A 10206-nucleotide genomic window follows, 5' to 3' on the forward strand; every position below is an offset into this window, starting at 1 on the left:
GAGAACTCAGCCCTGGTCATTAATCATCTCCAACCTCCTCACCTTAAAGGAATGCTCTCCCAGGGCCCATTCTCCTTTGCTTTCCTGTCTCAGCCACTTTAATCCTTAACTTCATGCCTCTGTCGCAATGGGAAAATTACTGACTTGGCAATCAAAGGACCTGGGTTCCAGTCCTGGCTCTGCTACTAACTATTTATATTATCTTGAGCAAGTAATTTCCCTCTTCTGTGACTCAGTTTCCTTGGCTGAAAACATAATAATAATAATACCATGCATATAGTGCTTTAAGGTTAGCAAAGCACTGTACATGTTTTATTTAATGTGATCTATAAAGTGAAAGGGTTGGACTATATGATCACTGAGGTCCCTTCCAGCCCTGGTTCTATAAGCCTGTGATCTCTTTATCTCTCTATAAGGGACAGGGTTTCCCCTGCCCCAATCTCCAGTGTAGTTGATTCTGTTATAGGATGGTGAGGTTCTGCTATTTGACAAGGTGTTAATATCAACTGAACTGGAGGGAACCAAATATCCCTTACAAGGCTAAGCAGAGAGAACCCTGACCCCTCTGGGAAAGAGCATCTACCCTTTAAACATGCCCAGAACAGGCAGGAGTGGCCGGGTCCACCCAGAATCAGCTGTCCCCTCTAAAGAGGAATGGGAAAGATCCAGCACATCTGAAGGCCCCCTGAGATGCAGTCACATCAAACACAGTCCCAGGACACCTGGGAAGCCTCTTTTAGGCAAGCTAGAGGCCCAGTGGACTTGAAAACTAAGACCCTTGTTATTTCTACAAACAGTACCAGGCACATCACCAGTCAGTCTATGTCTAGCTCAACCCCAACTCCGAGCCCCCAAGCCCACTGCCACACTCATACCTTTGCTTATCACCAACTTCATATTTGACCATGTCCACCACCACCCCTCATCCTACCTTGCTCCAGGGAAGGAAGAAGCAGGCCAGGTGTCTGGCGAGGGCCCGCTCCCGAAGGAATCTTTGGAAGAATGGAGTTTTCCCCACCACAGCACTGTCTTATCTCAGCCTTGGCTTGGGCCAGGGAATGCTGGGGAGAATCTTTGCCTGGTACAGTCCGGGGCCCCTGCCTCACAGGCCAGGAATTCTGCATTGAATAATTTTTAACTTCTGCCCTAGAGGGGAAAAGCAAGGCTTTCGATGTGTGTGTGCACACGTAGTGGTGGTGTCATTCTGACTGAGGCCAGAATTAATAAAAGAAATACTAAAACACCAAAATGAAAGAGGGGGGAAAAAACACCCCCCCCATGTTAACACACATACACACAAAAAAAAAATAAAAGGAAAAAGAAAAGAAAAAAGTTATCCCTGAACTGATTAATGAGCTGAGCAGAGAAACAATATACCTCCTTTCTTGAAAGAAACACATATTATAGGGTTGGCATCTGCATTCATTACAGCAATTTCTTCTGAGGGCCCTGCCACTAATAAAAATAAGAAATAATTCAGTCTTCAAAGAGAGGGTTATTATACTTTCTGAATTAGGGCCACCAACTCCCCAGCCCCCAAAAAGGCACACAAAGGTGGAAAGAATGCTTCATTTGGACTTGTCTAAGCCATTCAACTTTGTAAGGGCACCCTATTACCTCTTCCCCAACCCCCCCATAAAACCCAACCTCTTGCCCCCCAAAAACCATGGTAAATGAGCTCAGGGTTTGAACAGCTCCAAACTTTCTGGCCCTGCTACATACAGTAAATGAATATCAATAATTTAGGAGCATTGGAAAGGCCTGGGGGGGTTGAATACCCCAAACTGAGATCTTTTCAGAGGTCTCCTAGGCTCACTGCATTTCCCCATTATTCATAAAACCTGAATTGTTTTCATCTAAATCAGCAGAACAGTTTCCCCACTTTTGCTTCCTGGGCCTCAGTTTCCTTTTCTGTAAAATGAAAGGGTTGGATTAGAAGGCCTCTCATGAACCTTTCAGCTCTAAGGCTTCGGTTCTACAAACTTCTCTGGGCCTTGCTCTGCCTCGCCTCATAGGGCAGAACTAGGAATTATGGGGGAAGTTACAAAAAGACAAACTTAGCCTCAGAAAAAAAACAAAAGCAACCTTTCTTCCTAAGATTTAGGGCTGTCCCAAAGCCCAGTGGTTCTAAGTGGGGTGGTTCCCTCTCCCTGGAGGCATTCCTGGATGACTCCTTGTCAAAGGAGTTATAGAGGGGACTTCCATTTGGTTGGACTAGGGTGGCCATTGGAGTCCCCTCTAATTCTGAGATTCTTCACAATATGCCTCCCCTCCTTAGGAGAGGCAGCTGGATACAGCAGTGGATGGAGCACTGGCCCTGGGCTCAGGAGGACCTGAGTTTCAATCTGGCCTCAGACATTGACTAGCTGTGTGATCCTGGGCAAGTCACTTCACCCTGTTTGCCTCGATTTCCCCATCTATAAAATGAGCTGAAGAAAGAAATGGCAAACCACTCAAGTACCTTTGCCAAGAAAACCCCCAAACAACAACTTCCTTTCACAGCACCTGGCACATAGCAGGTGCTTAGCAAATGCTTGTGGATCGATTACCACTGTTAGGTCAGTTTTACTCTCATTTATGCAGTCTAGGTCCCAGCCACACTGGCCTTCTGGCTGTTTCCCCATACAACATTCTATTTTGCCTTTACGGCAGGCTGGCCCCCATGCCTGGAAGGCTGTCCCTTCCCAACTGCCACTCATAGCATGGTGTCCTTAGCTTCCTCAGAGCACGGCTCTGATGTGACTCCTTCACAAGGTCTTTCCTTATTTCTCCAGTTAAGAGCACTCCCTCCCTCTTGCCATTACTTTGAATTATTTCCCTATGTGCTTTGTACTTATTTGCTTACATACATATTGTATTTCTATCCTTCTGGTCCACTCCCAACTGCCATCACCACCCATGTTAAGTTCCTTGAAGGCAGTAAATATTACTGGTTTTTTCCTGTCTCCCCAGCATGTACTATGGTGTCTGGCCCATAGTAAGTCATTAATAACTGTTTGCTAAATTGAATCTTATTTGAGTCTCATAACAACCCTGTATAAATCATGTGGGGCACCACATTTACCAGAAGCATCAAGATGACTTCATTGAAACATTGTAGACACTCCCAAAGGAGACTGATATTCACTCAAAAGAGTTTGGCCTGACTAGCCACATGGGAAAAACCAAGTGGATGAAGAATATTTATTTTTTATGTTATGTAGTTGGATAGACAGTTTATAGAGTTGCTTATCAGTATGTAAGCTGCAATGGGGCAATCCCATACAGTACACAGTCAGATTCCAGAGGGATATGTTCTGGTTCAGTGCTGAAGGACTTATTGGAATGATATGGTGATCTCATGTTGATTGCTTTCCTAATTGGGCTGTTGTTTCAAAGACGATGGGCCCTTCCAGCCCCACTGCCCTATGGAGCAGATGTAAGTGCTCACACAACTTAGATGAACAAAAAGTCACCAACTACAATCCTTCTAGTAAGATGAAAGACCACCAGCCCTTCCCATTGGCCCTGCCACTGCATTCTAAGGTCCTCCAGACCTTGCTGTCTACCTTACAGGTAAGTCCTCCAGAGCCTCTGACACTGCCATCTGACCCATCAATGCATACTAAGGACCCCCTGGGCCTTTCTCTCAGCCCTGAGGCTGAACTCTCTGCCATAAGGTATCTCCTGATAAAAGTGTAGGTTTCTTCAGAGCAGGGACTGACTCGCTTTTCAATTTGTATTGCCAGTACTTAGCTGACGCTTTTCATACAGAAAATACTTAATAAATGCTTATTCATCCATCCATTCATTTGTTCATTTATTCATGACTGAATCAGAAGAAGCTGCCCATTCCACAGGCCATGCAAATAAAGGAGAAAGTCTCTACTTCTCTCTCTTCTTGTCTTTTGAGTCTATTGCTTGGGATTCCATTTCCAAACTCTAGGCATTTTCTCTGTCCTTTATGCCTGGAACAGTCTCTCCTCTCTGCCTCCTGGTTTCCCAGGCTTCCTTTGAGTCCCAGGTAAAAACCCGCCTTCTGCAGGAAGCCTTTCCCTTTCCTCCTTAGTTCTAGTGTCTGCCTTCTGGCAATTAGCTCCAATTGATCCCATATACAGTTTGCTTGTACATAGCTGTTTGTCTGTTTTCTCCTCCCGTCAGGTTGGGAGCTCTTTGAGGGCAGGGACTGTCTTTTGCCTTTCTTTGTATCTCCAGGGCTTAGCACAGTGCATGGCACGTAGTAGGTGTTTAATAAATGTTTATTAATAGCCTGACTGACTGCACTGATTATCCTTTCTAAAAGGTACCTGTCACTCTTTTTAAGGGAGACCCTAGACGTGAGCCATCCCTAAGTTTTATTTATTAGATTCTCACCCCCACACAGCCAGCTGCCCTGGGACTCTGGGATGGAGCCTATTGCATCAGAAAGCAAAGGAGAGGACCAATATCCTCTCTTTGAGGCAGGCTCTCCTAGAAATAGTGTGTCTATATAAGTTTAGATTCAGAGGCCCTTGTGGTATAAATTGAAAATTGATTTTAATTCTGTTTTTAAGGCTTAGTCAAACTAGATTTAATATTCCCTTTTCTTGCTCCTTTCTCTTGTAAACTTCACCCACCCACATCCCAGAGAAACTTGCCCAAAGGGCAAGCTTTGTCTTGTAATTACCCCCACTTTTGTAACCCCACCCATCACCCACTTTCCACAGAAACTTGGTTAGCTTAATTAAACTGTCAAATCTCATCAGTTTAAACTGTGGTAGCAATGCCATCACCTGAGAGCTTTTGACTGGAATTGAATGTCTTGGCTGTGGTTAAAGGGGGTTTCAGAAGGAGAGTCCAAATGATGTCATCTCAGTTCTGACTATGTCATGGATATAGCCAATCAGAAGAACACTCACCTATGTTGCTCTGATATCTTGCTGATTATTATAAAAGACCTGGTCAGCTCTTGCCCGAGATCTTTGGCTGTTGAAAGGCCATAGACCCAATTTATTATTCTAGCCTAGCTAAAAAATTGATCATGCTCAGAATTTTGTCTCTCAGTTTACCTTACTTACAATCGTGATAGTGGGTAACTTCCCCACTGGGCTGTGAATGACGATGCTAATAAATGTTAGAGGTGAGATTTGAACCTGTCTCTCCTGATTCCTGGTCCTTCAGCATTACTGCTACATATAGTCCATGACTGAAGGAGATTAAGATTGCCATCTGGCTTAAGGACAGAGACAAGCGGAATGGAGGGAGAGGGGTCAGTGTCCATCCTCAGATCCCATTGGTGGAGACTCTACCTCACCATGCTAAGCGAAAAGCAAGAAGAGCTGGTTCGTGCCTCTTTGCACTGCCCAAGGCTGGACTTAGTGTCTCAGAGTCCGCTCAGCTCTCCCCATGGAAACTATTCATTGTCTGATGCCTGCTCTGAGCTCAGCAAATACTCCTACAAATAAAAGAGCCTGTGTGGATGAGGGATGGAAATGTGCCAAATGGAAGCCTGAATCTTGTCTTCTCAGCTACTAATTCCGAAGCCACAGGATCCTGGGATCTCAGAGGTGGAAGGGATCTCAGAATCTGGTCCTGACCAAGAATCCCCTCAGTCACATTCCCCCAAAAGGGATCATCCAGCCTCGGTCTGAAGACCTCCAGTGACAGGGAACTTACTGCCTCCCAAATCAGCCCATCCTACTGTGGACCAACACTAATTGTTAGGGAGTGTTTCCTAATATTAAGCCTCAATTGATTTCCTTGCAACTCTCACCCATTGTTTCTAGTTCTGTTTCTAGAGCTGAGTAGAACAAAGCTAATCCCTTTTCTACAGGACAATCCTCCAAGACAAGCCAGAGTGCGTGTCCTCAGAGGTTTTCTCTTCTCTGGACTAAATCCTTTCAGACAATGCTCACAGGGCATGATCTCAAGACTCTTTCCTCTTGTAGTATAGCTTGAGATTGCATTGGCTTTCAATGTTAAGCCTTGGAATTGCTGGCTTGAATTCGCTGCTATCCATAACTAGATTAAGTCAAGTGGTCCCCTAGGTAGAATATAAGCTCACTGAGGGTAGGGACTAGTTTTTTTTTTTGTTATTTTCTTTGTGCCCCTAGCATTTGGTCCAGTGCCTGGCACATAGAAGAGCTGTGATGAATGGGTTTTTGATAGAATGTTCCATCTCTGCCACTGACTGGGACCAGGTCTACATTATTCCACATTCCTTTAACTTCCCCAACATCCTGCTTTCTAGGTCCCTGTTTTTGCTCATGGATTTTTGGACCCTTTTTTTCAAATTTTCTATACCTTGCTCAAATAGCGTCCATAATGTCGGATGGATTGGCCTCAGACAAGTTTCCAGGGCTGATAAAATGGAGGTCATCCCCAAGTTCAGTATTTGCCTACTAATTAAATGACGCAACTCCTAGCCCATACGGCCCCACCTGGCCAACATGTTGGTGGGCCTATCCCAAGAGCAGGCAAAGTATTATCTGCCTGGAAAAGGGAATAAATAAACAGCCCATATTTTTAGAGAACCTCTGCTTCTGGAAGTATTTTTGTAGGACCAGGGACTGCTGGCATCATGAGAAATGGGATGAGTTGCTCACTGGGAGGGGAAGCAGGGCAGAATGGATACAGCGCTACACCTCAAATGAGGAAGACCTGGGTTCAAGTACTGCCTCTGACTCCTATAGGCTGTATGACTCTGGGCAAGTCATTAAACCTCTTGAGACCCCCAAGGCATCCCCCTAAGATCATCAATTGCCAGGCAGGTGCAGATCTACATTGATGGAGTGAATTTCCTCACCAGATGTTCCCAAAATCCATGAAATCTCTCTCTCTCTTTCTCTCTCTCTCTGTCTCTGTCTCTGTGTGTGTGTGTGTGTGCATGCATGTATGTGTGTGTGCATGTATGTATGTGTCCTCTCTCTGTCTCTGTCTGTCTGTCATACACACACACACACACACACACACACACACACACACACACACACACGAGCTTCCTGCCCTCCTCTCCTATTTGCATCCCATGAAAATGAATTCCCTCTAGGGAAAGAATCAAGGTAGAGGCACAAACACTCAGCAGGTGCAATGTCTGCTAAATTGCACTTGCCTGGGAAGGTCTGGAAAGCCCCCAAGCCCCAGACCAGCCTGGAAAGCACCTGGGCCTTACTTGGTGCCACAGGAGAATTTTCAGGCCTTCTGCGTCTTCCTAACACTCAATCCTCAAACACATCCTTGAAAATAGTCTCTGAGATGAGATGGATTCAGGGGGAAAACCCTCTGAGGGAGAAAGAAGGCCAGCCAGGAAGAGGGAGGGGCAGGCAGGCATGCAGGGGTTTGGGTTGGAGAAAGGGCTTTGTGAGCTGAAAGTTAAGAAGAATGAGAGTGGTGCAAAAAGTCTGGGACTTAGAGCCAGAGAACCTGAGTTTGAAACCTCCGGCAAGTCCCTTTGGAGCCTCAGTTTTCCCATCTGTAAAATGAGATTGGATTGTAGGCCCTCTAGGGTTCCCTTCCAACTCTAAGCCAAAGAATCAAAGAGGAGCAATGGAAGTTTGTTTGCGTGCCACATCATACATAATAATTTCTGTAAATTGCAGGCCAACAATTGAATTCAATCCAGTAAATATTTATTAAGTGCCTACTGTATGCCTGGTGCTGGAGACTGGAAATCAGAAAAGTTTAATCTGCCCACTTTGGGATAAATCTTGGAAAAGCTGGTTTGCTTTTGGGTTGGAGACCTGGATTACAAAGTTGTCCCTGCCTTCAAGCAGCTTCCATTCTAATGGGGATTCTGAAGCCTGGAATTGAAACTTTTGGTTCAAAGGGCCCAAAGTCCATCTTCTGAGTAAGGGTCTTGCAGTTCTGCCTTTGGCTGATAGCCCCACCCAGGGGGGAATCAGAATCTGGCCCCTGGACCACACTGGTTCCTTGCAAGGCCTTTCTTGCTCACTGGCTTCTCTACAGGAAACCAAATTTCTGATGAGCATATCTCCCCAGGCCCTCGTTTTTTCTGTCAGCTAGCTTTCCAGGCTCCTATTTTTAAAACCAAGTACAAGGACATAGTCCAGGTTTTTAAACAGGCCATGAATCAACCCATCCTTCTCCATACAGTACCAATGGGAAACCCACTGCTCTTTCCACAGGATGTAAATATGAGCAGGAAGCAGGATGGAAGGGCTGGGGGTAGGTTCAGAGTAGCTTCTTTTTTTTTTTCACAAGCTAAAGAGCTTTATTCCAAAGGGGAGTGGCGTTGCATTTAATCTTCCTCCTCATCATCGCCGGTGCCCGCCCCTCCCTGGCCCTTCTTGGCATTCTTCCTCTTGACCCTGCCAGCCCGGCCGCCCCCGTAGTGTGCGCAGGGAGAAGTCGATGTGCTTCTGGGAATCGAGGCGCACGATGAAGGAGGGGATGTTCACCACCTGCTTTCAGACCCTGATGCGCCTCTGGCGGATGAGCACGCGCGCGTGGTGGATGGACTTGAACAGGCCCAGCTTGAAGACTGCGTCTGCAGGCGCCGCTCCAGGAAGTCCTCGATCTTCAGGCCCAGGATGTAGTCCAGCTTCATCTTGCCCTCGTCCAGCACGCCGATGCGCACCAGGCGCCGCAGCAGGGCATTGCCTTCAAAGAGCCGCCGCGGGTCTTTCTCGTCCAGCGTGAGCAGCTCCCGCGCCGCCTTGCGTATCTTGGCCAGCGTGAACTTGACCCGCCACACCTCGCGCTTGTTGCGGAGCCCGTACTCACGGATCAGCTTCAGCTCCTGGTCCAGCCGCGACTTCTCAAAGGGCCGCCGCGGGGTCACGTACGTCTTCCGACACACCCAGCTCCTGGCGACCGGCATCTTGGCCTACCGGGAAGGTCTGGCCCGCGCCTCCTACAAGCTTCACAACTGGCCGGGGAAAGCCAGAGCAGCTTCTTAAGACATGGGAAAGGGGGGAGCTTCTCCACGTTTGGGGAACAGTGAAAAGGCAGGACTTGTTTTTTAATGGCGGAGTTCCCCAGCCTATCTAGGGACCTTGACACAAAGGAGAGTCCAGGTCCAAGCCCAAGCTCTTGGGCATCTGGAGAGGTTGCCTGGCCCTCTCAGGGAGGTACAGAAGGAGAAATCAAGGCATTCAACCCTTCCCAAAGAGTGAGCCTGGGCAGAGGATTGGAAAGGCAGCCTCTCAGCTTCCATCCATCTCGCTACGAAGATAACAACCACCACGGAGACCAGGATCGGGGTTACTATCAAATGAAGTCAGGTTTGCTTGAGTGTTTAGCCCAGTACCAGGCACACAGTAGGTGCTTAACAAATGCCTATTTCCTTCCCTCTTCCCCTTACTAATACCATCATTTGGTAGTAAGAACAAGAGGTAACAGATTATGGGATCATAGATTTGGAGAAGGAAGGGACCCCAGCCATCCTCTAGCCTGGGAGGTCGCTTCCAGCTCTGCATGTGGGAGCCTAAGAATTAGCACAGTGCCTGGCACATAGTAGGTGCTTAATAGTGGATAGCAAGTAGGACTGGGAATAGGGAAGACCTGAGTTCAAATCTTAGTGGTTGGGTCACTTCAGTTGAGTCACAAAACGTGTCTATCTTAGTCTCCTCATTTATAAAATGGGATTAATAACAGCACCTACTTCCATGTTGTTATAAAGATCAAATGAGATAATATTATAAAGTGCTCAGCACAGTGATTGACATGTGCTGTTCAGTTGTTTTTCAGTCATGTCCAACACTTTGTGAGCCCATTTGGGGTTTTCTTGGCAAAGGTATTGGAGTGGTTTGCTATTTCCTTTTCTAGCTCATTTTACAGATGAGGAAACTGAGGCAAATAGGATGAAGTGACTTGCCCAGGGTCATACAGCCAGTAAGTATCACACTTTCCTAGGGTCACATATACTAGCTGTGTGATTCTGGGCAAGTCACTTAACCCTGTTTGCCTGGCACAGAGTAGGCACTATATAAATACTAGCTATTATTTTTAGCTAACCTCCTCATTTGACAGAGGAAGAAACTGAGATCTAGAGGGGAGGAAGTGGTGGTTACCCCAGGACACACTAGAAGTAAATGGTAATGCTGGGATTCCAACCCACATCCTTTGATCCCAAATCCCATGCTTTTCCCATTGCTTCCACTGAAAACATCTGCAGTACTAACAGCTGATTCTCTGTGACTGGGAAGAGCTGACCTGCAACTCATTGGTATTTATAAGGGGAGGGTTTTGAGAAGCATTCCTAAATGGGATTGATACCTGTGTGATCTG

At 46.6% G+C, this 10206-nt stretch overlaps 1 pseudogene; it reads right to left on the reverse strand.

Moving 5' to 3' along the window:
• Positions 1-8167: 8167 nt before the first annotated feature.
• LOC110198134 (small ribosomal subunit protein uS4 pseudogene) lies at positions 8168-8835 on the reverse strand (annotated as a pseudogene).
• Between the last annotated feature and the right edge of the window lie 1371 nt (positions 8836-10206).

This window comes from Phascolarctos cinereus, unplaced genomic scaffold (genome assembly GCF_003287225.1).
Source record: "Phascolarctos cinereus isolate Bilbo 61053 unplaced genomic scaffold, phaCin_HiC Scaffold_726;HRSCAF=1367, whole genome shotgun sequence".
NCBI classification, from domain to species: Eukaryota; Metazoa; Chordata; class Mammalia; order Diprotodontia; family Phascolarctidae; genus Phascolarctos; species Phascolarctos cinereus.